Source organism: Passer domesticus, chromosome 15 (genome assembly GCF_036417665.1).
Source record: "Passer domesticus isolate bPasDom1 chromosome 15, bPasDom1.hap1, whole genome shotgun sequence".
Taxonomy (NCBI): Eukaryota; Metazoa; Chordata; class Aves; order Passeriformes; family Passeridae; genus Passer; species Passer domesticus.
The window spans coordinates 12,007,964-12,033,108 of NC_087488.1; the positions used below are offsets into that span (position 1 = coordinate 12,007,964).

General features: G+C 46.1%; 1 protein-coding gene and 1 long non-coding RNA gene across 3 annotated transcripts in view; one reads left to right on the plus strand and one right to left on the minus strand.

The window, feature by feature from the left end:
- Positions 1-25,145, plus strand: part of ELFN1 (extracellular leucine rich repeat and fibronectin type III domain containing 1) — a 103,772-nt gene that overhangs the window by 27,193 nt on the left and 51,434 nt on the right. The gene's annotated exons all lie outside the window — the stretch shown is intronic.
- On the minus strand, positions 3,628-6,930 carry LOC135281720 (uncharacterized). Its single transcript, XR_010348260.1, has 4 exons — positions 6,854-6,930; positions 5,585-5,680; positions 5,127-5,199; positions 3,628-4,251 (listed from the first exon to the last, which is right to left on the minus strand). It is a non-coding gene; the product is annotated as an uncharacterized LOC135281720 (long non-coding RNA).

The window sequence follows — 25,145 nt, forward strand, 5'->3', positions numbered from 1 at the left end:
CCTGCCTGTCCCTGGGGCTGGATCCAGCTCACCACAGTCTCACCAGAGCAGTCCCAGCTTGGAGCAACGCTCCAGCAGCACGGCAGTGCCCAGCAGCCTGCACACACCAGCTGCACCTCAGTCTGGGATCATACCCCCAACGCCAGCATGGGAATATTGGTGGGACCAGCCAGAGCCAGGATGGAGCCCATGAAACTGGCAGGCATTCCTTGCCTGGGAGTGAGCTTCCAGAGTGGCTCAGATGCTTTGGTCATGCTGACCTGAACTAGACCAGGACTCCAATCCATCTGCTGCCACCGGTGGTGACACATTTACACACATCCCCATCAGTTCTGTGAAGCAGGGCCACCTCTCCCAGCCTCATGCAGGCACAGGGCAGAGCCCCAGAGGGACTGTCCTGCTTGACAAACCTCTGTCTGATCTGGCACTCCCACTGAAGGGTTTTTTTTAGTGCTCCTCCTCTGCCTTTCTCCTTATTTTCCACAGCTGGAACGACGACGGGTCACAGCAGGGAGATTTTCACACATCATTAGAGCCAAGTGTCCAATTCCACAGAGCCGTCAACCCCAATCAGAGCGATTTAAAAGGCAGTGCTTCCTTTAATCATCCGGGGACGCTCAGATCTGTTAGTGTGAACTGAGTGCTCCCATAGGCACGGGAGAAGCAGGGGGATGGAGAAGGGGGAAATGAGGCTGAGATGAGACTTGTGGCGTCCAAAGGCAGCGGCTCCTCACATGTAGATCAGCCCCAGGGCAGACCTGGAGGGTGAGGTCCTTCCTCCCTGTGTGTCTCCTCTGGTTTGGATGGATGATTGAGGTGGCCAAGGGTCCGTGTGTGCATGAACAGAGCTGCTGCCTGCAGCTGAGACCTGAGCCAGGGGTGATGTATCAGAACTCTCCTAAGCAGGAGAGAGCCTCAGCACCCCAGCATTTCTGACTCACGAGGTGGAAGCATCCTGTTGTGTGAGGCCCTGAGCTCTGGAGGTGTCCTGGGGACCTGCGGGCGCTGCGTCAACCTGCGGCTCCACGAATCCCCACGGAACAAACGAGTAACCCAAAATCTCAGAGCTCTGCTTCACCTCTGGCTGCTCCAGCCAGCATCCCTGACCCTGGGCCAGTTTAAAAATGTGTGCTGGGCTCTGTGAAGTGATGCAGCTCCGTGTGTGTGCCAGCAGCAGGAGGCACACGGGCACAGAGTGCCTCCTTTCCAAACGGCACCTGGAGCCCGCAGAGCCGTGCCAGGGCACGCTGCATTTCCCTGTGTGCAGCCACACGACCTTCTCCTGGCCTTCTCACAGTCCTGCCACAGCCCCGTGCAATGCAGATCGCACGTGGATACGGGAAGGACAAACACATGAGAAACATCACGGAGTTAGCAACACACCTGACTGCAGGAAGATGAATGTCCTTCCCAAACGCTCCGGCATGCGCAGAGTCACTTTCCACAGTCTCCCTGTCTCAGAGCTTTCAGTGCTCATGATTTGTCCAAGGGCAACTTTGCAAAATGTCAACGTTTTTATCAAAATTCCCTGTGACAGGCTTCAAGTTTTAATTAATGGAACTTGGGGGTGTATGTTTGTTTGTTTCCGTGAAATTAGTTTTTGGGTTTTTTTCCTAAGAAAGTAAATGTTTTTCCAAGGGAAAAATGACAGCCCCTGTTTTTTTGCTACTCTGCCTTGTCTTTCTGGGTAATCTGCTTTCTAAACCAACCCGTGAGCCTCTCCAGCAGGAAGCTCAGCAGCTTGGTGGTCCTGTGTCACAGGCTCATCTGAGAGAGTAGCACTGCTACGAGGCAGCATGTACACACCACTGGCCAGATCCACACATGCCAAGACACCTACAGCCCTGAAAACACAACCAGCTGATGCTGTAGATAAAACCAGCGACTTGCAGACTGGGTTCTGCCTTAAAATCCCCGAGACCAGCAGCAACACAGGCAAAGGCTAGGAGAAATTTTGCCATTAGCCTGTGAAAACCCAAAAAATTTCTGCTAAAGAAGCAATCAGGTTGGTGTTTGTTCTGCCCTTGCTGCTGCAAATTGATTGAATTGATAGGAGTGAAGGCAGTGGTGTAAGAGAGAGTCAGAGCAGCCTTCTGGACTTTGATTTGATCTCTGCCTTTCATGGTCTTCCCTTTTGTACTTGCTCATCACTTTTAAAAGCAAATCTTTGATGAGAGGTGGCAAAATCTCACTTAGGCAGAGCTTTTTTGGCAACAAACATTTGACTTTTGGAGCTGCCCTCATCTGTTGGGTAAACATGAAATGATCATCTTTGACTGGAACTGATCCTCTAGAGCCATGTCATTCCACTGGGGAGAGGTATTTGCACTGATTTTCAATGTGGATTATTTCTGTAACTGACTGTAATAGTTTCTTTGGCGGTATTAGGGCTTATTATGTCAGGATTTATTTCGGCGTGAGGTGATTCAACATGCTGTAGTCCTGTAACTTCCCTTTGCTTGCTGAAATCCAGGAGCCCATCTCCTGCTCCCACCACAGACACAGTGGGGCAACCTCTGTGCAGCTGGCCCTGTCTCCCAAGGTCAGCTTTCCCCCAGCTGCCTCGTAAGTGCTGAAGGAGCAAGTTAAGAGAAGAAATTCCCTGTGAAGGACAGGTAAAAACGCACCTAGGTGAAACATCTATACAGCAAAGCCTCCTAGAAAGAAGAGGAGAGGGCAGCAGGGAAGGGATTGCAGCTTCAGAGGAGCAGTGCAGGCTCTGGGAGCTCCCCAGCATTAGCAGAGGGGTTAACTGCAGGAAACACAATTGAGGATTAAATGTGGATTATGCTGCAGCGATCCTGAAACATCGGCAGTGCTGAGGCAACTAACAAAGGACTTTATTTCCTAAGGAGAAGAACTGCTGGGCCCACAGCAGTTGTAGATAAAACTCTTCAGGAGCTGCTGGTGATGAAGTGGTGAGGCAGTGAGGCAAGGCAGCATGTTTTGGTATCTGGTACCTCTTGGAGAATTTGGCAATGCAAACTGGTGGATCTGCTCCCCAAAGCCCCATGTAATAAGGGATTTTGGGCATCACTTCACCATCAGACACTGCCCAGGCTCCACCAAGTATCAGAAGAAAAGGTTCATATAAACCCCTCCAGTGCTGTTCAGTAGAAATGAATGGGTAAGAGTGGCTGCTGTTCTCTCTGTCAGCATCATTAAAATCATTCAGGACCTTGGGTTTATGGTGCACCTGTCTTGCTGGGATTGGGAAAGGATTGGGCTCATTATTTTTGGTCTCCCTTCAGCCAAAACAAAGGCTTATCTGTAGGAACTCCTCTGGGCTGTGCAGTCAGCCAGGCTTGGGGCTTCCTTGGATCCCAGCTGAACACCTCAGGGCAAACATCAGCTCAGTGGAACTCTGAGATGTAGAGATGGAGACATGGATGATTGGGATGGACAGACTAGGTCATGTTGAGGTGGCAGAAGCCAGGAAATTGGGACCTCACTTGCCTGCAAACACTGCCTTGCTCAACAAATGACATTGAGCAGCATTGACCTTCTCAAGCTGGAGTTTGGATCATGCTCTGCTTGGGAAAAAGGAGGCACTTTCAGCCTGCTGAGCTGGCCCCTCTGTCTCCCTTCACAGGGAGACCAGCAGGGGTGTGTGCAGGAGGAGGGATGCACCCTGAGCAAGGCAGTGCTTACACCTTGTCTGCAGCCACAGGGCATTTGTAGGTACCCTGGCATGACCTCGGATCTGGGAGGAGCAAGCTGTCTGTCTGTCCATCCTCTCCCACCACAGGAGCTGGAGTTAGCCACAGCTCCTTTTGGCAGCCCGATTCCCTGCTCCAGCAAGTGCTGGGCTAATGGGGAGGCGGCCGCAAGAGGAACACTCTGTTCAGCAGCTGCACATTCCATTAATTTAATGAGGATTTTTTTTTTTTTACAAGGCAGATGGTAAAATAGCTATTTTCTGTTGTCTAATAAATACCATCAGCAAGGCAGAAAATGTGCAATCTCGCCAAGTCCTTTCTGATTCCTCGCCCTCCTGTACCGACGCGCTTCCCCGTTCTCTGCTGGCAGCTGGTGGGGCTGGGAGGGAGAGGTGGGACACCAAAGGCAAGTCCAAAATTGCTGGTAGGACCTGCAGATTGAGTTAGCAGCTCTCCCTGATTGGGCAGAGCCTCGGTGTCCTGCTGGGAGAGCTGTGCTCTGGCAGCCTCCGCCGATCCAATTCTCACTTCATCTGATTGCAGTAATAACAACTCACACAAATTTCCTGCCTCAACCTGAAATCTTCCAGCTCTGCAATGCAAATAATATAATGTGTGATGAGGAGCCCAATGACGGGGATAATAATAATAATAGTGATGAAGCCTTTATTCAATGAATGAGTGAATCAAGCAAGCAAAAATAAATGGTATTCAGGGCTTGGAAATCAATAGGAAGAGAAATCAGGAGGAAATGCAGGGGGACTTGCATCTCTGGGGGAGAGCTGTCCTTAGGAATGGCGTGAAGGAGAGATGAGCAGAGCCCTCTGATCTGGGCACTCCTTGTCTGCCCGTGCTGCTCCTGGGCTCGCTCCTCTCCTGTGGCTGTATTGCTCTGCTGAGCTCACTGCTGTGCCTGGTCCCAGCCTCCCTTGATCCCTTTGGCCCCCTTGATTTACAGCTCTCCTGGGCTCTCTGAATGTGTCTAGGCAGCTGGCAGGCTACAGACCTGACCTGGGGTTGGGTAATAACTTGTCTTTTGTCCCATGCCCAGGAGGTTGGCCATAAAAAAGCTCCAGACATCAATTTTCCTCTCCACCGGGGTGGAATTGCAAAATGATGAGTTGGTCTTTGCCCTCATTTATCTCTTTTTTCCTTTCTCCTCCTCTTTTTATCTTTTTCTGTTCTTCCAACTCTACTGTTCATTGCTGTCTTCTTCAACCCCTTTCCACTATCTCCTCCATCATTTACCAGCCTGCCTCCCCTCTTCACATCACTGCTTCTCTCCCCGCCTTTTCCCTTCTTCTGCCTCATTTTTTTTCTGTGTGTTTCCTTCCCATCTCAAAACTTTCATGATTTTTCTTGCTGTGCATAGCATTTTGATATCTATACCTGTAATAGCTTGCTAATACAGTAATTCCACAAGAGACCCTTTAAAAACCCAAAGCCTTGGCAGGTAGTAAAACTCACCTTTTAACTTGGCTTCCTCTTTATCAGGGATTCATTTCAGACAGGATTTCTCTGTGCACAGCTCTGCCACTCTCTGTTAGTAAAAAAAAAAAAAAAAAAAAAAAAAAGGATTAATTCCTGCAACAGGTGAATATGTTTCACAGCTCTGGTGAGCAGGATCTATTCTCCACTTCCTGCAGGTACATGGGGGATTTAATAATCTAACATGGTGCTTCTCTTTGTCCAGTGTGTGTTTAAACTGTGCTTTACCTGTACCTGTGCAGAGACCTCCTGGGGAATGCACCAGTGGAGCATTCCCATGAAACCTTGGCATTATCCAAGGGATTTTTCCACTTTCTGGAGAGAGGCCATGTAGCAATTCTGAGGAATCCTGCTCTCTCAGGTGCTACTGGCATGGGTTGAGGTTACTGAATGCTCTGTCCCAGCACCACCAGTGCCAATCCCTGCCCTGAACCCACCTGTTGAGGTCCCCATGGCTCCTGCCTGTATCTCCAAGCAGTGCTCAGGTGAGGGGCTGGCACAGCTCCAGCCTGGCAATGCCCCTTCTCCAACCTCTGGGAAGAGAATATTCCATAAGCCTATAGGAAAAGGACAAGCTTCTCCTGCCCTTTTTCTCTCCAGCCTCTTTTGATGGGGTCTGCATTGTGTATTGTATTTGTATTGTGTTTAAGTCTATGCAAATATGTTAGTGGATAAAATATGCAGAAGGCAAACCTGGGAAATTTAATCTGACTTGCAAATGTGCAAATTTCACTTGGTAAATTGAAACCAGGCTTTTACTCCTTTTGGCCCAACGCCTCCAGCAGGACCTGCCCCAGGGCAGTAGGGAAATATCTGTGCCCTGACATCCTCTCCATCTCCACTGTTATGTGGGCTTGGGGGTAATGAAGAAACCAGGGTATTCTCCTGTATTGTAAATATTGCAGCAGGGCTGACCTCCCTTGGGCTCCCCAGTGTCATCCAGTTCCCTGCTGGTCCCTGAGTGTGGGTGGAAGGGGCAGCCTTGGGTTTCTCTGCAGTGGTGGCTGAGGTGGTGGCGTCTTGGTGGGGACATTGAGAGTGATGGGAACAGGCAGTGAGCAGCCCCTGGAGCTGGCAGAGGCAGTGAGAACTGCCTGCCAGCTCCTGCTTTGGGACTGCCAACCCTCTCCCAGGGTGGGGAGCCCAAATTTCATCGTCTCTAGTGGGTTCCTGAGCAATGGGGCAGGAGATGGCACTGAGCAGGGAGATGTGACTTGCAAATCTTCCTGTCAGGCTGTTTTCTGGACAGCACAAATCTGGAATAATTCCCCTGACCAGGCTGCCAGCTTTATACACAGGAGATGAGGTAGGAGATAATACAGCATGTCTTGTGCCAGATATTCAAGAATTTCTAAGTACATTGCAAACAGGGAGCTACAGGGCAGCATTGCTCTTTCCATTTCACAGGCAGGAAGGCCCTTGAAAATGGTGAAGTTTCCTGCCAAGTCACCCCAGAGACCATAATCTCTCTTTTATATTTACAAAACTTTGGAACAACGGCTCTCTGTGCTTCTCTGACAAGACAGGAGAAAGTATTCATCTTTTCTAAGATAAAAGAACCTGATCTGACAGAGGTTCCACTCTGGACTAGTCAAACATGGTATTTTTCAATAGCAAAAGCTGGCTAGCTCCAACCAAAATGGGATTTTCAGCAAGCAAGGTGACCAGAGTTTGGGGAGAGGGCTTGCAGGTAGAAAGACAGATACCAAAAAATTGTGGTGAGTCACATTTCCTTGATAACAGAGTTGTGAGATGCCCTTCTTGCACTGCTGAGCAGAGCAGTGGTTGCCATCTGCTCCTCCTTCCTCATCTTACTGACCTCACCAAAGGAGTTGAGAGGGGCCCAGGAGCCCTGCTGGGAGGCACAAGTGCTGGGGGGAGCTGACCCAAGGAAGTCTGTGGCTTTCTTGATCTGGCTGGATGTGAGCTGCTGGTTCCCTTCACCAGCACTGTCAGACCAACATTCCAGGGCATCCAGAGACTCCTCATCCTGCCAGACAGCAGGACCCAGGCTGGGAAGGCAGCATGAAATAACTACAGCTACTTGGACAGGGCTTACAGAGGTGACAGAGCCAAACCCTCCCCAGGAGCAGCAGGCAGCCTCACACGGGCAGAGGGCACACAGGCAGCTTGGGAGGCTCAGGCTGGGCACTGGGAAGGAGATGTGCCCTGAGAGTGTGGCACAGCTCCACAACAGATGGCCAGAAAAGGCCCTGACATCTCCATCCTTGGAGGTCTCCAGGGCTCAGCCACACCAAGCCGTGGCTGGTCCAGCACTGAAGATAATCTTGGAGAGAACTCACAGGAGAGCTCCCTCCTGCATCCAAAGGACAGCAGACTGTCACCTGCATGCCTGCAAGAGACTTGCCACCCCAAACTGCTGTGTACTTTGTGCTGAGAGAAGAGGCAGGCTTGAAATGTCACCTCATTAGCGCTGATAGGTGAGATTTGTTACAGGAAAGGAGAGCTATCAGTCTTCTGGCTCCTGAGGGGACGAGCTCTTCAGCCAGAATGACTGGGGGATTGTAATGGAGTTAACTGAGATTGCCACCAGGGAGCTCAGGCGCTGGCATTTAGCTGAAGAGGAGAAAACATCTAGATTTCTTCCAAACCCCAAGAAAACAGCATTTTCTCGAAGCAGGAGGAGGGAGCTCCTGCCACGTTGGGTTCCTGCCTGGAGGCTGCATGTTTGGGGCAGTGAGTGTGGTCAGTCGAGGTTCCAGCAGGTGGATCCTTTCCTTTTGTGGATGGTGGTCCCGAGGTCACTCTGGGTCTGCCCAGGAGATCTGATGGGCTGCCATGGAGCCAGGGCTGGCATGCAGCCATCGTTCTTCCCCTCCTCTCGCCCAGGTGTGAAACCTTTCTTCCAAATCAACCTCTATCATCTTGCCTGCAGTGGGAAGCTGATGGAGGGGAATCCTTTACTGGGGGCAGGGGAGATTTTAGCAAACAGCTCTGAACCTGTGTGTTAAACAGCAGCACCCAAGGGGGGTGGTTTTGCTGCAGCTGCTCCCTCCCTGCTGCAGAGGTGCCCACCTGAGCCCCGACCCAGCCCTGGCCTGGCAGCTGCTCTGCCCTGAGGGTCCCCTCTGCAGGGGCTTTGCTTCATTAACTTCCTGATAAGTTGAGACTTCAGCACTGAGTCTTAAGGAATTGGCAATAACGCCAAGCCTTCATACAAGGGTAAAAATAGCCCTAATAATTTAGGCAATTAGTTAATTAGCCTCATTTACTTGAAAGCACAGAGTGGCGTGGGAAGACTTTTCTGCTGGGTTTGTTATGCTTTCCTCATTCACTTTGTTTGCTTTTCCCTTGCCATTTTCTCTGCTCCCTGACATAGATACAGGGACCCACAGCATTCCAAAGCAGTGGAATGCCAGCAGGAAAGTGAATGCCAGCCAGGACAGGATGCAGGGCAGTGCTGCAGGGAAGCAGGACTGCTTCTGGTACCCAGGCTCAGTGGGTAGTTCTTTGTGATAGGGTCTAGTGGTCGTGGTGGTCTTTTCCAGCCTTAATGATCTGTGATTTTCTCCATCCTGTTCCTTCCTCATGCCACCTCTGACCCCTCATTGCAGGTAGAGGCTGTGGCACACTCAGGGTGTCTCACAGCTCCTTGTCAAATACCTAAGGACAATACTCCCTGTTCATAGCACTGCTTGCTTGTTCCCAGTTAGAGAATTCCTGTCTGCAATTCCTGACTGGAACTGACTGAGAGGTGAAAGGAGGTGAGATAAAACAGGTGTTTATCGGGGGAACTGAGGTGCTGGAGTAGCACAAGGCTCAGGACTGTGTTGCTCCCACCCAGCCCCTCTGCAGCACGTGTGGCTGATGCCTTAAGTTTTAACTTTCATGTTTCTCAGGTTCTGTGCTGCCTAGGTGTGTAGCTCTGAGCTTCACATTAAGTATTAGTAAGCTCTCTTCACAGGGTAGTTAGAACATACAATCCTTTTCCAGCTTGAGACCAAGGACAACTGTTACAAGCTTCAGGGCCAAAAGTAGAAACAATGAAGAACTGAGGGGAGCAAACAAGAAGGATGGGACTTCATAACCTAAAGCTGTAACTGTACAATTAATCCCAATATGCAAATGGACCAAGACTTATAAAAGTGAGAGACCCTATGACTGGTTGTCTATTTTGTGATCCTTTTTGGTGCATCTTGGCTGTAGCCCTGGCTGGGCTCTTGTGCTGTCCAAGGTGGATCCTTTTAAGGCCTTTTAATAAATTCCCGCTTTATTCTTTAGCTCTGTCTATTCTCTGTTCCAGGTTCAGCCTCTCAAGGCATCAGAGCCTCCAGTCCCAGCTGCTCAGAGCCTTTGTCAGTGCCCCCTGCGTGGCTGCACAAGCTCACCTGGTTCTGGAGAGCTGCTGCTCAGGTCCCCTCTGTCCTCCCCTGACTCACACGAGTCCCATTCATTACTGACCCGGGGACCTGAATGAATCCTGTCTTCCTGAATTATTTCTGAAGACATTAGATCTTCTCAAATTGTTCATCTTCCCCAGAAATGACAGCTTGCAGGCACCTGGGAATAAATGGTGCCTTGGAACAATTTCATTGTTTCTATTCCAGGCAACAGGAATTCCTCAGATCTCAACATCAGTCCCCAAACCCTGGCGTGTTAGCATAACCTCCAGACAGCTACGAGCTTCTTGACCCAGAAAAAGGAGAGGATTTATTATGAACCCTGGGAGCCCAGTGTCCTTGCAGCCTGTGTGCCCTAATGGTGTGCAGCATATTGTGTGCTCCTCTGGCTGGAATTTTCTTGTCAAAACAGCTCTCTGTTTCTCTCAGCAAATGCCACTTCCACAAAACAGGCTTATGTGTGTGAAATCAAATCAATGTTGATTAATTTTCAGTTTGGAAAAGAGGGGGAAAAAACCCCCCTTAAAAATGTCAAGATGCCTTCTCCTTTCATTCTTGCAAGAAGAGCTTCAATTCTTTATCTCTTAATGACCTTTTGTTTAAAGCCTTTGTGTTTTCTAAGAAGTATTCAGAAAAGGACGAAGCAAAATGAAGTGTTAAATATCTTTTGAAGGAAAATGTGTCCGGTTCCATAAGCTCTTTTTTGTAATTATTATTTAAAGGGAGGCAGGAATCACACTTCTTTTCTCTCTGATTTTTTGCCATTTTGTCCCAAACCGAGTATATTTCCCAAGGCTCCTTGCCTGGGCTGACACGTGCCCGGTGTGCTGTGCACTGTGGCACAACAAACAAATGTTTTAGCAGGGTCAGTAGTGGTAGGACAAGGGGTGATGGTTTTAAAGTAAAAGAGCGTCAATTTGGATTAGATAAAGGGAAGTTTTTTAGAATGAGGATGGTGAAACACTGGCCCAGGTTGTCCAGGGAAACTGTGGCTGCCCCATTGTTGGAAATATTCAAAGCCAGGTTGGATGGGGCGTTGAGCAGCCTGGGATGGTGGAAGGTGTCCCTGGCCAGACAGGGGGTTTGGACTAGGTGACCTTTAAAGGTCCCTTCCAACCCAAACTCTTCTATAATTTTATAATTCTATGATTTTCTTGCACAGGCATTTGTAGAAAAGCTTTTGTAGAGAGCTGATCCACATTGTTTCACCCACATTAAGGACTTTTGTTTAGGCTTTTTTTAATCCTGGGAAGAAGTTTTTTTGACCTACATAAAAAAGTTTGCTGAAAACTCTTGCATCCTTCAAAATCACTTATAAAGCTTAAAAAAATTTTTTTTTCAAGTTATTTGACACTCATGTAAAAAATTTCATTCTGGTTTTGTTAGTTTTCCTTTCCTCATCTCCTTTTTTTTAAACTCTAAGTAAAAAGCGGGGGGAAAAAGGAGTCATTAAAGAAAACTGAACATTTCTACTTGAAAGAACAAGAGTTGAACTGGAAAATGTTCTTTTAACTTAAAGAAAAAAATCAGGGAAAAGTTTTTTTTCTGAAGGGTAAATATAAACGTTTCCAGTGAAAATGTTCTGAGGGGAGAATGGTTATTTTGGAGCATTTCTCTTCCCCAGCCCCATGGGATGCCCTTAGTTGTACACTTAAAAATCTGAGCTGCACAGATCAGAGCCAGTGACTGCCTGGGCTCCTCCTTGGGACTGTGACTTTCCTGCTGTTGCTTGGGGGGACAAACTGCCTGGGTGGGGGGGTCAGAGTGAGCAGGGCTTTGCTCCCAGACTAAGGGACAGTTTTAACCTCTGGAGCTGGGATTTCACCCACGAAAGCCAGGGCACGAGCACTGGCTCTTATGCTTAATGAACCCCCTTTAAAAAAAACTCTTTATTGATGCAGAGAGGGGCAGTTTCAAAGCCATGGAGCCTTTTATTCAATCTGCATCTCTTCCTGCTGCACAGAGCTGAGCTCTCCGTGTGTGCATCACTTTTCTCTTTCCTGGCACCACATCCCTCTCAGCCTTCTGACACATATGTCTCTTGCTGGAATTTTTTCTCCCAGCCTCCAGCACTCAAGCAGCCGAGCAGCATTTGTGTGTCTCCAACAAGTAGCCACTGAGCCTGAGAAATGCATTAGCTGCCTGACCTGGTTCCATCCAGGTGTGAAAAGATGCAGTGGCTCTGGCTCTGCTCCACCTTTCCTGACCATGTGAGGAGAGGCAGAAGGCTTCTCCTCTCTCCACCAGTTTGCATCATTCAAGTCTATTAAAAAAAACCAAAAAAAACAACAAACAGGATAGGAGTGGTGAGCGGATAGACAGAGCCAATCATGGGGAAACTGTGCAGACTAAAAGGCATTTACTGGGTTTTCTGTACTAGAAATGAAAGGAAAACCCTTCAATTAGCTGTCTGCCTGAGGAGCTGAGCAGAAAGGGATGAAAGCTGAGATGCTTTTGCAGGAGCAAAGGGAAATCGCCAGCCAGGAGAGGGTTTGTGGGCTCTGAGTCAGGCATCCTCGTGTTCAGCCTCTCCTACTGCAAGGTGGAGAGCCTCCCTCTGTCCAGCTTTTGTGCCTTCCCCTGCTTTCTCCCACAGCTCTCCTTCTTGGCAGTGGTTCTCCAATCCTCAATCTGTGCTCAGAGCTCTGGAGTTTCACCTCATCGAGTGCTGGTGCTCATGTCTGGAGCCCTCAGCTGTCCCTGTGCCCAGGAGGGTGATGTGGGTGCTGAGCAGCAGGATTACAGCTCATGGTCCTCATCCTGCCCACCCAAAGGCCTCCTGCCCCATATGTCAGCACATCCAACCCCCCTGGCCAGCGCTTTGGGCCACTTGTCACCATTTTGCAAAGCAAACAGGTCACCTGGGAAGGGAGGCAGCAGCTGTTCTGCTTCCTGGGGTTTCAGGCATCTGCTCCTTGCACACACACACAGACATACACAGGCTGCCTTTACCTAACAAACAATTATTTAACAAAGTATGCAAATAGTATAATTACTGTTATTTGTTTAGCTGTTATAAGTGTTTGAAATGTAAATGTCAACTTTGGGATTTTTTTTGCAGGGTATGTGTGTGTTGCTGGCTTTCTCTCTCTCTTGTGTGTGCTCTCCCTGGATTGCAATTTGATGAATTTCTCCTTGTCCTAGAAAAAAAAAAAAGCTAATGTGATTTCTGTGCGATTACAGCCGAAGACGTCGAAGTGGGGATTACTCACAGTAACTCCTCTTACTTAGCAGATCTGAGTGGGAGGCAGGATTCATTACACCGAGCAGAGAAACAAAGAGGAAATGTCTTTCAGCTCGTGTCTGCCGAGGCAGCATCCTCAGCAGAGCCAGGGCTTCCCTCCCTGGCAGGCAGAGGGTCAGGCAGGGCGGTGACAGCGATGTCAGGATTTTGGCAGCAGGCTCACACCAACCTGTTCCTGGCCTGCCACAGCTCCTCCACGCACAGGAGGAGCAGCAAGTCTGAGCTCCGGTTTTCTCAGCAATGTTTTTCCTTCTGAAGGAGACTGGAGAAATAGAAATAACAGCGTGCTCAAGGTAGAGCCCTGGTACTCAGCACAGTGACATTTTCCAAGGGTGTGTCCCACTGTCACCCGTCCTGGCTGGCATTCTGTACAAATGGAGCTCTGAGGAGGTGGTCACAGCCTGCAGTCCAGGCAATCCCTCCAAGGCTTGTTACCATTTCCTCAGCCAGTCTGTGCTCTTGCTCCTGACTGGCTTTGCAGCCCAGTCTCAGCAGCTGGTCCGTGCTGGGAAGGCTGGCATGGACAGAGCCGTGCCTGGAGCTGCAGCCCCTCTCTGGTACTTCACAGCACCCCATACCTGCTGGGCAGAACCCAGCCATGCTCTGGCTTCAGAGCTTTCTCAGATGCACAGATCCAAGATGAATCCAGTTGGATTCATCAGCTGGCAGCAAGCCTGGCACCACTTTTCCTTCAGTTGGCTCAAAAGCCAGTGCAGGAGATGGAGTGAAAGTGGAAAGGCTGCATTGCTGCCATATCCCACCCTCCATCCTCTCTGTGACCCCTGTTCATGCAGAGTGCTGGGATGAGGAGCTCATGGTTTTTATGGGAATCCCAGAGCTCTGAGAGGGGTAAGAGGTTTTCCAGTGTGAACCAGAGGGACTGGGAAGAATGAGGCAGTAAACACAGCTAACAGCTAGGCTCCTGGAGGAGCAGGGAGAGCTTTGTGCCCAGCTCAGCACCAAGGGGTGAGCCCCAGGGCGTGGTGCACAGCCAGGGCACTCTCTGCTTGTGGCAGAAGATCAGGATTTCTCCATGTGTAGATGAAGCAGCTGTGCCTGTGCCCAGCAGGGATCCAAGTCTGCTGGGATCCGTGGCTGTGGCTGAGGGTGTGATGGGGCATAAGCCTGCAAGGGTGGTGGTGGTGGAGCACAAGCTGGGCTCTGTGGCATGGCAAGAAGATGCTGAACCAGGCTTTGCTGCTGCTCCATGATCCCCCCTGCTCTCTGGCAGGCCTTGAGCTTCTGGCACAGGAGCACTTTGGCGTGCTGGCAGAGTGCTGGGAGTTGGTGCATGGCTCTGACACGTTCATCTCCTAACTGGGGCTGTCTGTGCTCTCTGGACCAGCTTGTTAGTGCCCATCAGCAAGGCTGCTGGTCCCTGGGCACTCCCACCAGACAGTCGTGCCATGGGGTGGAACCAGCAAAGCCACTTGGTTTTTAGTTGCAAAGACAGGAATCCAGTGACCTTTGGCAGATTTCATAGCCCAGCAGGCTCGTGTAATTGAAGCTGGTGATGATTTGTCATGGCTCTAATCTTTCCCTATCTATTTCATTCCTCAGTCCCTCAGTCTCTCTTGTTGCCTCTTTCTCTTTCCTTCTTTGTGATCTCATTATCTCCATGCCTTTTTCTTTTTCTCTCTTTCTCTCTTTAACCATAGCATTTCCCAGCATGGAGAGGTACCTCAGGATCTGTTTGTCTTTGAGGGATTTAACCTCTGCCTGTCACAGTATTTTCTCCACTTCACATCCATTACCCAAGAAAACCTCTTTCTACTCATGACCAGGAGACCTGCACCTGCCACAAAAATCCAGTCCATTCCATCATAAATAATGCATTGCTGTGGTCAGTACCCCCAAGCAGCCATGAGGACAAATCCCAACTTTCCTCCCCCTGTCAGGTGAAGGTTGAAGTGACATTATCACTTTTATTGAAATTCCCTGGTAGAAGGCAGGTTCAATGCCATTAACATATTTCAATTCAAGCCATTCTTATTTTAATTAGCCTTAAGTAATTAGTTCTAATTCATTGCCATTTTTTGCTCTGCATATTTTGCGTTATTTACTTCCCTTGCTAAGTAACAATTTGATGTAATTATGTGCTACTCATTCTTTCTATTTACATATGCTCACTCACTCAGATTTCCTCGTTGAAATTTCAACAGATCCTTTGAATTCCCTCTTGAATTGTTTTCTGAGTTGTCAGCGGTGTGGAAATTGTGGGGTGGAGAGAGAATTGATCCTCTTCTTTGGACATCCCTGGTGCCAAAGGCAGAGAGAGTGCATGTGAGCACCTGGGCTGGCAGTGGGGCTGCTCTTGGCAGGCAAGGTCCATTGCCAGGCTTTGTTCCTGGGAGTCTGCATTCCCATATGAAAGGAGTTTGGGAACTGTATCCAACTCTCTCTGTCTTTCTCTTGGGTTGCTTTAGCCCAGATGCCAAAGGGACCAGTCAATGTTGCTGCTTCCTTTCATTTTCTTTGTGCAGCCAAAGATGCTTTGGCTTTCCAGAATGGAAATGCCCTGGATTTCCAGAAGTGCAGTGCCTCTGCTGCTCAAAAAGCCTGCACCCTTTCAAGTCCTGTATTTTTTTTTTGACATTTTGAGTACTTTGAGCAATTTGTCATATTCATACATGTCAGTTTCTTATCTGGAATGTACTTATCTCAGCAACCATTTTTCTAATTCCTCTGAAGGACTATATTGTTGTTTTCTTCTTTCCTCAAGGATTGCCCTTTTCTTACACCTTCTCTATAGCTGAGATTCTCAGAGGGTTGTGGTTCATCCATCTGAGGCTGTTTGCTGTTCAACTGCTCTGAACCCATCTTTTTCATTGCCTCAAAACTTGATTCTGAGCAGTCCTAACATCTGCCTTCCTGCAGATCCTGCAAAAACGTGGATTTCATGCTCACATGGAGTGTGTTTATACCTGTGTGTATATGCCTCACAACTTTTAAGTGCATTATCCAACTCCAGCCGAATTTGATAGAGGGTAGCAGTCTCAAAAATAGCAAGTTCCCTCAAGGTTTGAGCAGACAGGCAGAGGTAGAAGAGAGATGCCCTACTTCTACAGAGGAAAAAGCTGCCATGTTGTGCTGAGCCTTTATTTGATGCTGGTGAATCCATCTGGGAGAGAGCACAAATCTCAGCACCCCACCCACAGGAAGGACTTCAATCAGCCCATGCCCCTTCTTGGTGCCCAAGTCAATCAAGCTCAAAGAAAGCAGGAATTCATAGATCTGATGCTCATGGAACTACTTGGGATTTTTTTTTTTATTTTGTTTTTGTTTTTTAAGTATCTTTTTCACTAAAATCTTATCAGCCGTTTGAATCCTTGTTCCATTAGCAAATCCTACTTGCTTCATGAATATGCACGTTCACAATGTGTAGCATTGGCTTAACTGCTCCCAATGAAGTTGGTAATAAAACTCCTGCTGACTTCAAAGAGAATAGAGTCAGGCCGATGCTGAGTGCTTTGGAAAATCCCACCCCTTGTTGTTATTTTATTCTTATTTCATCCACTCAGGAGCTGTGGGATGAGACTAAATACTCCAGAATGAGCAAAGAGGGAAAAAAAGTTAACAAAAAGAAAAGATCAAAGAGCCAAAAATGAAAATCCAGATTCTGAGGTAAATATTTAAGGACCCATCTTTCAAGATGTGAAGTGAGAGCAGTTCTGCTTTTGTTTGAGGAAGGGTCACAAGCTGCAGCCTGGAGGCAGGAGAGGAGCTTCATACCTCACAGTGAGCCCATCTGAAAGTTCCCCATCTCAAAGTGTGGGACCTCCAAACTGTGCCAAGGCCACACATGATCATGGAGTAGAACTGATTCCTTAAATTCTGTCCTTACACCTCAGTTTTCCATGTCTAGGAGGGCCCAAAGAGGTTCTGGTCACCTCTGCTGGCACCAGGAAAAGGCAAAAACCCAAAACATCCCATGGGTTATCAACATCTGCAAGTGAGCAGGTCCCTCTTAGATGGATCCCTCTTAAATGATCTGTTCCTCTGCTCCTCTCTTGCTGTGAATTATGCAGGGAAAAGGTGTTACAGAGCTTTACTGCTCTTCACTTTTTGTTTTTTCCTCCCATGCAGGAAGTTCTTGGGTCTTTGTTTTCCCAGTATTTGAAGCCATAGCTCCCAAACGGCCATGGGGAGAGGAAGGTTCTCTACTACCACCCAATTTAGTGGAGAATTATGCTTCCAGCTGACTTCAAGGGGATATAAACAAAATTGTCATGCACAAATGTTCTCCACTGGGCAGAACTCCTTTGGCATGAACCCATTCTTACCTGTTTTGCTGAATCAGGGCACGTTCTTCTTGCAGGGACTTTGTGTTTTAGTGTGGGCTATTTTGGTATTTTCCTCTCCTAAGATTATTTCCACTGGAAAAAACACAGTATTTTTCATTCCAGCAGTATTTTTGGTAACAGTTACTATTTCCTGACAATATGTCTGTATTTTAGGACAAAACCAAATTACATGTTGGAAGTGCCTTTTCCCACTGCAGTTTCTCCAGCACTACTCACAAGCCAGTTACATCAAGAACATAATCTGGAAGAGGCACAATAGAGGCTATATTAAGTTTTATACAGACTTGCCATAAAATTACATGCAATAGCTACTTGATCATGTTATATCAATCAATTTTTGCCTGGCCATTTGGAAAGCAATTGCTTTTATCTTGATGGCTTATTTTTTAATTCAGACCTTGCAAGGATTTTTCCAAGAGTTTTTGTCCAATGGCTGCAGAATTCTCGTGGTCACATGGTTTAGTACAATATGACTGTTAATGCACTGTTGCATGACAAGGGGTATTGGCAAAAAGAACCCTCTCGCTGTAGTTCATTTTCATTGTTTTTCTGATTTTTTTTGTCTTTTACTCTCTGTTCCTTGACATCTATAAAAATTTTGACAGCAGCTAGAACTGGATACTATAAAACAGGATAGAAACTGTGACAATTTTTTTTTTCTTTCCTGCCTGTCACTTTGCTCCAGAAGAATGTGAATTTACCATCAAACTTCTGCAGAGTTAGAACCTCTCTTTTAAGCTTGGTAATAATAGGTAAAATCCTACTCCTGGCTGCACCATATAATCATTATTATCTTACAAATCCCAAATGCTTTGTGTAATCTTCAAGGCTGTGTTCCTAGTACTGTGCTTTAGGAGAAAATAGAAGGATCATAATTGTGGAAAATTGCATTTTGTTGCATCTTTTGCCAATTCCCTGAGATCAAAACAGTTAATTTCCCCATGCTCTATGCCTTGTACAAAGTTTAAATCAGTACAATTTACTCTGGTCAGCCAGAACAGGGCTGCAGATTTCTACTGCAGATTTTTCTTGTTGGTAGATTCCTTCAGCTTGGCCATGGAAAGACCTAAAGAGGTTGAGTGTCCAGTTTCAATTAGATACAAATTATTCCTAATTTACCTCCCAAATATCTGTTGTTCCTGTACTTTAACTTGAAGATTAATAATTGTTTTTCTCTAAAAAGAGTTGTGAGGTTGATTTTTAAAACTTCATAAAAATTGAGTTTTAAAAATTAAGTTTTAAAAATTAAATTTTTTAAGTAAAACTTAATAAAACTCAGTGAGTTTTATTATTAATAAAGGCCTGTATAGCTATGATTGCACTTTTTTTTTTTAAGTGCCAAAGAAATCTTGGATAGCTGCAGAAGTAACCCTAAGAAAGAGGGGAAATGATGAAGGAAGGAGTTCATTCAAATGCTGCCTAGTTGGAACCTGTGTACTTTGTTCTACTTTGCAGTTTCATTCTGAAACTTATGCAAAAACACCGTATGGGATGAAACTTTTAGGTGTATTAAACCCATCCCATAATGTTTATTTTTGTACATGGACAAGAGATTACAGCTTTTCCATTGAACTTCCAAAGTCATCATCAAAAGCCATCGTCACTTTGTGAACACTTTGTAGTCTGGTGTCTGTCCTACACTAGTTAATTCATGTAAATCTAAAGGAGTGGTTGCAGGCAGGATGGCATCAGAAATATGGAAATAGAGCATCTGGGTAGAAAGGGTAGTTTTTTGCAATGTTTCCATTGAAATTATTTTTTGCTGCCAAGTGAACAGATGCAGTGAAAACAGACAGTCTTATCGGCAGCCTTTCTTTTGGGAGAATAAATGAGTGAGTGATCTATCAAAATATTTTTTCCGTTTGATTAAACAGATGATATTTATAGCATTTCTAAATATAAACCAAGCTGAGGTGAAAAAGAGGAAGATTCACAAAGAATGGCCATTCTACAAAGTCAGGTGCTGTTCCTGTACCCAAAAGGATTTTTAAATTCCTATTTCTTTACCTAAGATGAGTGAATGCAGTTCACTGCACTCTGAGGGTGTTTAGCAGACTTACATCCTGATGCTCATATTTTGGTCTGATGCTGTGGGCTGCAGGTATGTTTGCTTATAGATTTCCTTTTGTTTCACATTAGAATAACAAAAATATAACTAAGGGTTTCAAGAGTCTGACTTTTTCTTATGTTACAGTACAGGTTCTGGAATAAATACCTGGAAAGGCTGAAAATTTAGCTATGAGATAATAGAAAAATTTGTACCTTGCAGAAAATTACAAGATTTTGACACTAGGTCGCATTCTGAATAGAATATTAAGTTATTATTAAAATATACTTTAGGTTAATTTTAATGTCATTTAGCTATGAACATATAAAGATTTTGTTATATGATAAAAATAGAAATGGAAAATTCTCCTGAAGTCTTGCAAATGAAATGTTTGATTTATCAAAACATTCCTAATTCTTTTAAAATGGGATTTTGCCAGAACTAATTCATGTCATGAGAAATTTCACCTTTGTTGGAATGCAACTTTCTGCTGGGAAAGTGAACTAACACCTGACCAGGGCTGCCTGGCTGTAGAGCCTGCTGGCCGTGTTTATTCCTTTGCCAGAAATTGCATGGTTATTAACCCTTTGACCATTGGTATGATACTGCAATGTTGGGCTTTTATGTTTTTTTCTTTTTCCAAGCTGAGCTACATCTTCTTATTAAAATAATTTTGCATTTGTTCTGAAAAATTTCCATATTTTTGTACTTTATATAAACTCCCTTGTAATAAGAGAAAGCAAATCCTTTTATCTTGCTGCCCCTTTCATGGAAGTCTCCTTTGGCCATTTTATTTGTAATTTTGCCTTTTCCCTTGATTATGTGTTGAGATTTCTGTTGGACTCTTTAGCATTCTGTCCTGCTTTTGGGTTACAGCATTCATCTTTGGAGCTTGTTGTCCCTGTGTTTCTGTATCAAGGGAAGCAGCTTTTTCACAAATGAATTTTCTTTACATTGTTAGCAATCCCAAAAACTGCCCTGGAAAAAGAGTTTTCACTGCTTAATGTAAGATGTCATCATGAGTAATCCTGAGTCATTTAATTTCATATCTTTTAAAATGTCTTTTTGAAGATGGTCAAACTGACATTTGTGTTCTATGTCAACATAGTATTGAGTCTAATACTGTGTGTTCCCTTCTTTCCAGTGAACAATCTGAATCCAGAAGATATCATTATTTGAGTGTTTTTGCTCAGATATTTAAATGCTGGTATGGAAGATGATTATTGACTTTTCACTTAAATGATGTAGCTGTTTGCAAAAATCAATTTTCCTTATATATTCACCAGCTGTATTTAAGAACTAGCATTTGGCTAGCAATTTTCACAATTTAAAATAGAAAAATCTCTCATGTGTTGGCTTTCCTTAAGAGATCTCCAACACTTCCCTGTCACATTAATAGAGGAAAATTGAGGCAGAGATGTAAAAAGTCATCCCAGGAAACTCAGTGGTTGAAGCAGGAAGGAAAAGAGAAAACAAATCGAAAAGGAGAAACCAAGCACTGGTATCTGTCCTGCTGGACTGTCATATTGTTAAGTGAACCTGTTCAATTCACAGGAGGGTAATTTATATCTCTTAGGCTCTAAGAATCCTGTGTGTTCCATGTTCTGGATAGACAGATGGATGCTCCCTTCACATGTCTGAGTTACTTTTGGTATCACGCTGTGAACTGAAGGTCTTGCTCTGCCTTGTCTTGAACACGCTCCCATGAGCACTGTGAATAGCCTGTTAAATATGGATGATCCATCTTGATTTTCCAGGTGAGCCAAGAAAAAATACTGGGAATTTTTCTTGACAGGTGTAAGCCAGTTGGTGTAGAGAGCTGAAGTCTCCAAGGCTTTTCCCTGGCCCCCAAGGAACCCTTTGGCTTCCAGCCATGGGCTTTTTGTCATCAGCTGCATCCTGTTCCTGGCAGCAGCACGCTCCAGGAAAGAGCACAAATCTCTCTCCTGGTGAATTAGCACTAACAACTCTTCATTAATTTTATCCCCACTCTTCCTCCACATTTGTTTGCTTTGGAGAAGGGTCCTGATGTACTTTTTGCAATTTGTGTGCCCTGCTCAGAACCAGTTGCAAACATTTCCTTTGCAAAGCTGTATATGGATGGCAGCCTGACCTTCCTCTGGTGACTTCTCCTGCCATTTAGGTTCCTATTTGATTTTCTCATGCTGATCTTTGAAATGGCAATATCTGGTTTTCCTGAAGAGTTCCTGAATCCTGACTAATGGGTTTTACACAGATAACCTGTCCCATTTTATATAGCAGGAGTGGAATCTAGAGGGGTTTTGGCAGGATGGCTCTAAGAGGTGGCTTCAATGGCTCTAAGATCTAAAACCTGAGCTGGCACTAAGAATTTGGTCTTCTGAGAGGACTAAAACTGGCTCTCAATGAAGTCATGGAAGGTAATAATCTCATTTATTTATGGAAGACATAGAGCAAGAAGCCTCCTAGAACACAGTAGGATTATTTTTGCAGTGTGGGTCATTAGCACTGACCCTAGACTATGTCAAAACAGAGACATGAAACCTTCTGTCTGCAAAATAGTTCTCAAGGTTGTAAGGAAACCCTTAAAATTGCAAGACATGGCTGCTCAAGAATGGGAAGATGGGTAGAAGAATACAGGTGGTGTGTCAGAAATAAACTGGTGGTTTGGAGAAGTTTGGAATTGCTAATCTCAGGAAAACCCAAGCTCAGTAAAAGGCTTGTTCTTTTAGGAAGGCTGCACGTAGCTGAGAGACCAGTCCCTGCTTTCCTCCTAGGACTGCACAATTACACCTTTCAGGTCACACTTAAAAAGCAATTGGATGTAATCTGTACCTTGTGCATGACATAAAAGAACTAGATGAGATAATCAGGCACCAGCATGTCCTCAGGTCTTTTTTAAATACTGAGATCACTCCAGGGTATGCTTATGATGATTTCCCCTCCTCCATCTCCTGTCTGCTGAGGGAGCTGCTTCTCCTGTGCCTGTTCACTTCAGGTGTTGGCCAAGTGCTCCCAACCTACCACCACTATTGGCACAACTTGAGTTGTTTTGTCTGGTGGAGCACTCCCTGTTTCAGCACTAGAAAGGTGAAGTGTCTAGGCCAAGTTCATCATCCAGACTCCACAGTCAGTGGAGAAAGTTGAACACCTCCAGTGTGTAATTCATCCCATCCAAAAATAGATGTTTAAGACAGGAAGAATGAATCACTCTCTGGGGGTTGGTGCACGTCTCTCTGTTCACTGATGATAAAAGAAGTCTAGACAATTACTTTAACCTAGACATCCAGCTGTAAGACACCTTCAGCTGCGTGAGATCGAGCTGTGCTTTCAGGTCCCTAAGGACTGATTTCCACCCCCCTGTTCAAATGGGAAGTAGTTTTCTGATTTCACAGCAGCTTTCTAGCTGAAGTCACTGACAATCAGAATCTCAGTGAGCCACATATGGCAGTTTTACCATAACTGAATAGCTTTTTAATGAAAGGTTTTTTTACCCTCAGTCCCATCTGGGAGTTATCCATGAGAAGTTGATGGTGTTTTGAGGAATATTTCTTTCTATTACTTGCCGAACCATTGCCACCATTAAATATTGCTGCATAATTTCCTCCCAAGGAGTCTGTTGCATGTAGATAATATTCAAAATGTGGTCCCCATTGATTACTTTGATTGAACACATGCCACACATGATGTTCTCCATGAGCAGGAGCACAGCTCTTCAGATGGTGCTTGCAAACACTCTCATTTGTGAGTTCATTTCTCATGGTCTGAAATTCATCTCTCATCTTCTGTCTTGCCTTCCCATGAGCTCATTTGTTAAAGTGTTTGGGGAAAGGCAGACAGGGAAAGGCAATGGATGACTGCAGAAGGCAACAGAGCCCCAAGATCATAAGGAGCATCCACAGAGCCCTGGAGAAGGAAACCATAGTGGAGACAGCTGAGAGAACTGAAAGCTTTCAGCACTGGACAACCAAAGAGCTGGAGCTGCCAGTTCCCAGTCCACCTCTGCAGTTCCTCACTGCCCACCTTGCCCTATGGAGGCGACCAGTGCAGGAGCAAAGCTGCAGAGCAATCCAGGGTTCTGGGATATTGGCTGCTCCCCTTTCCAGCCCAGCACTTAGAGCAAAGCCATCTTCAGCTGGTGCTCCCATGCAGAGACCAGGGAGCAGGGACCCTACGTGGCTGTCCTTGCCCCAGGACTGTGGTTCCTGTTGCCATTGATTGCAGAGCAGATAGCTGAGGATGATGATGATGTCTCCAAGGGGACGAAGGGTTCCCTGGCAGAGGTGGGCAGAAGTGTTACTCCATGGGCAGGGAGAACTGGTGGAGAGGAGACTTCAGGGTGCCACTCTGTTATCCTAAAGCTTCCATCCCAGACAGGTTAAAAGGTTTGGAAACTACACAGCTTTGGCATCTCTGCAGAGAACATCTCAGCTCACCTTGAAATATGTGAAGATTTAATTCCTTTGACCTTCGCTTTTAGATTAGTTTTTGCCCTTGCTCTTTTAAAAGTTGAATTCAACAAGGAAGTGCAGTCTTCAAGGAAAATACTTGGAAAACAGATTGACCAATATGGTTAGTGGAAAACATTCCTTTTTTCAAGATGTCTTTTATCTCTCTGTTTTGGAAGATGGCAGGTAGCTTGGATGAATCCTGAAATGTTTGGGGTTTTTGTTTGTTTATTTTGTTTTGTTTTGGTTTGTTTTTTTGTTGTTTGCATGTGTATGCAAATTTTCTAGTTGCCAGAAAAAAATAATTTGCCCAGTGATGTTACAGGTGCCTCTTTGCTTCCCCTGCCAAGACCCCTGCCCACTGCTGCCTGCAGGAGCCCTCGGTGGAGTCCATGCTGAAGCAGGGGATGTGTTTCTCTCAGGGAGTTCCCTTCTTCATCCCTCGCTGTGTCAGAGCAGAACACATCCTGCCAAGATTCAGGCAAAATATTCCAGAAAAGGTTGAGATATTCGCCGAGCTCCAACTTGCTGTACAAGAAGTACCCTGGAGCAAAAGCAGAGCTGCGAGACACCGTCACACCGAGGCGCTTCCCCCGCCCCGGCAGGCACCGTGCCGCACCAGGCAAACTCCTCCAGATAGGATCCAGGCAGAGATGTTTGCTTAACACAGCAGCTCTTTGAAAAGGCAAATAAATGGACAGTGAAGCTACACAGACGTGTCACTGTGCAGCGATTTCCGTTTAGCATTTACGTTTAGTGCCAGGAAACCCTGACTCATGAATATGAAATCAGAAGGAAAGGAAGAAAGCAGTTGTTCATTATTAGAGCTTCGAATTGGGCATGTGGTGGGAATTAGCATTAAAAAACACGCAGGTTAAAAAGAGAGGGGCTGGCTCTGATGGTCCAGGAGGCTTGAAGAGCCTGGCTCTTCAGCCAGGGTATGTGCTTTTGTGGGGGCCTCTCTGCTCTCGGGCTTTGTCCATGGGGAGTTCTGCTAGAGAAGAGTCCTGGAGCTCAGGGTTACCATGATGAGGCTCTTGCTCATTTTGAAGAGAGAGAAAGCAGGTCCTGAATATTCTTGGAAATCATCCAAATTTACCTTGAGGCAATGGTGAGGAAAGGCAGGGAAGAAGAGCCTCTTAATTATCAGAAATAAGAGAAATAACTGGGAGGAACCTCCAAGAAAACAGATCAACCTCAGATAGAAATCCTGAGGTCCTTAAAGGAAGCTCACCTTTAACTGAGACTCAGTGGGGTAAAAATGAAGGAACATTTCATTCAGCCCTGATGCTTCTGCAGGTGGGATTCCTGTCTCTGCCCCTCACCTGCCCTCTAGAGCTGAGAAAAGCCTCTGTGAACCTGGCTCCCTTCAACACAAGCTATCTTCCTCCCAGCCAAAGCAGGTGGGTGGGGCACCAACATTCTTTCTACACATATTTCACCTTGAGAGAGCTGAGCTTGTTCTGCCAAGCAGGGATGTGGCTCAGAATCACAGAATATCCTGAGTTGGAAGGGGTCCAGAAGGGTCATTGAGTCCAGCTCCTGGCCCTGCACAAGACAACCAACCCCAAGAATCACCCCTGAGAGTCATCCAAACTTTCCTTGAACTCTCCAA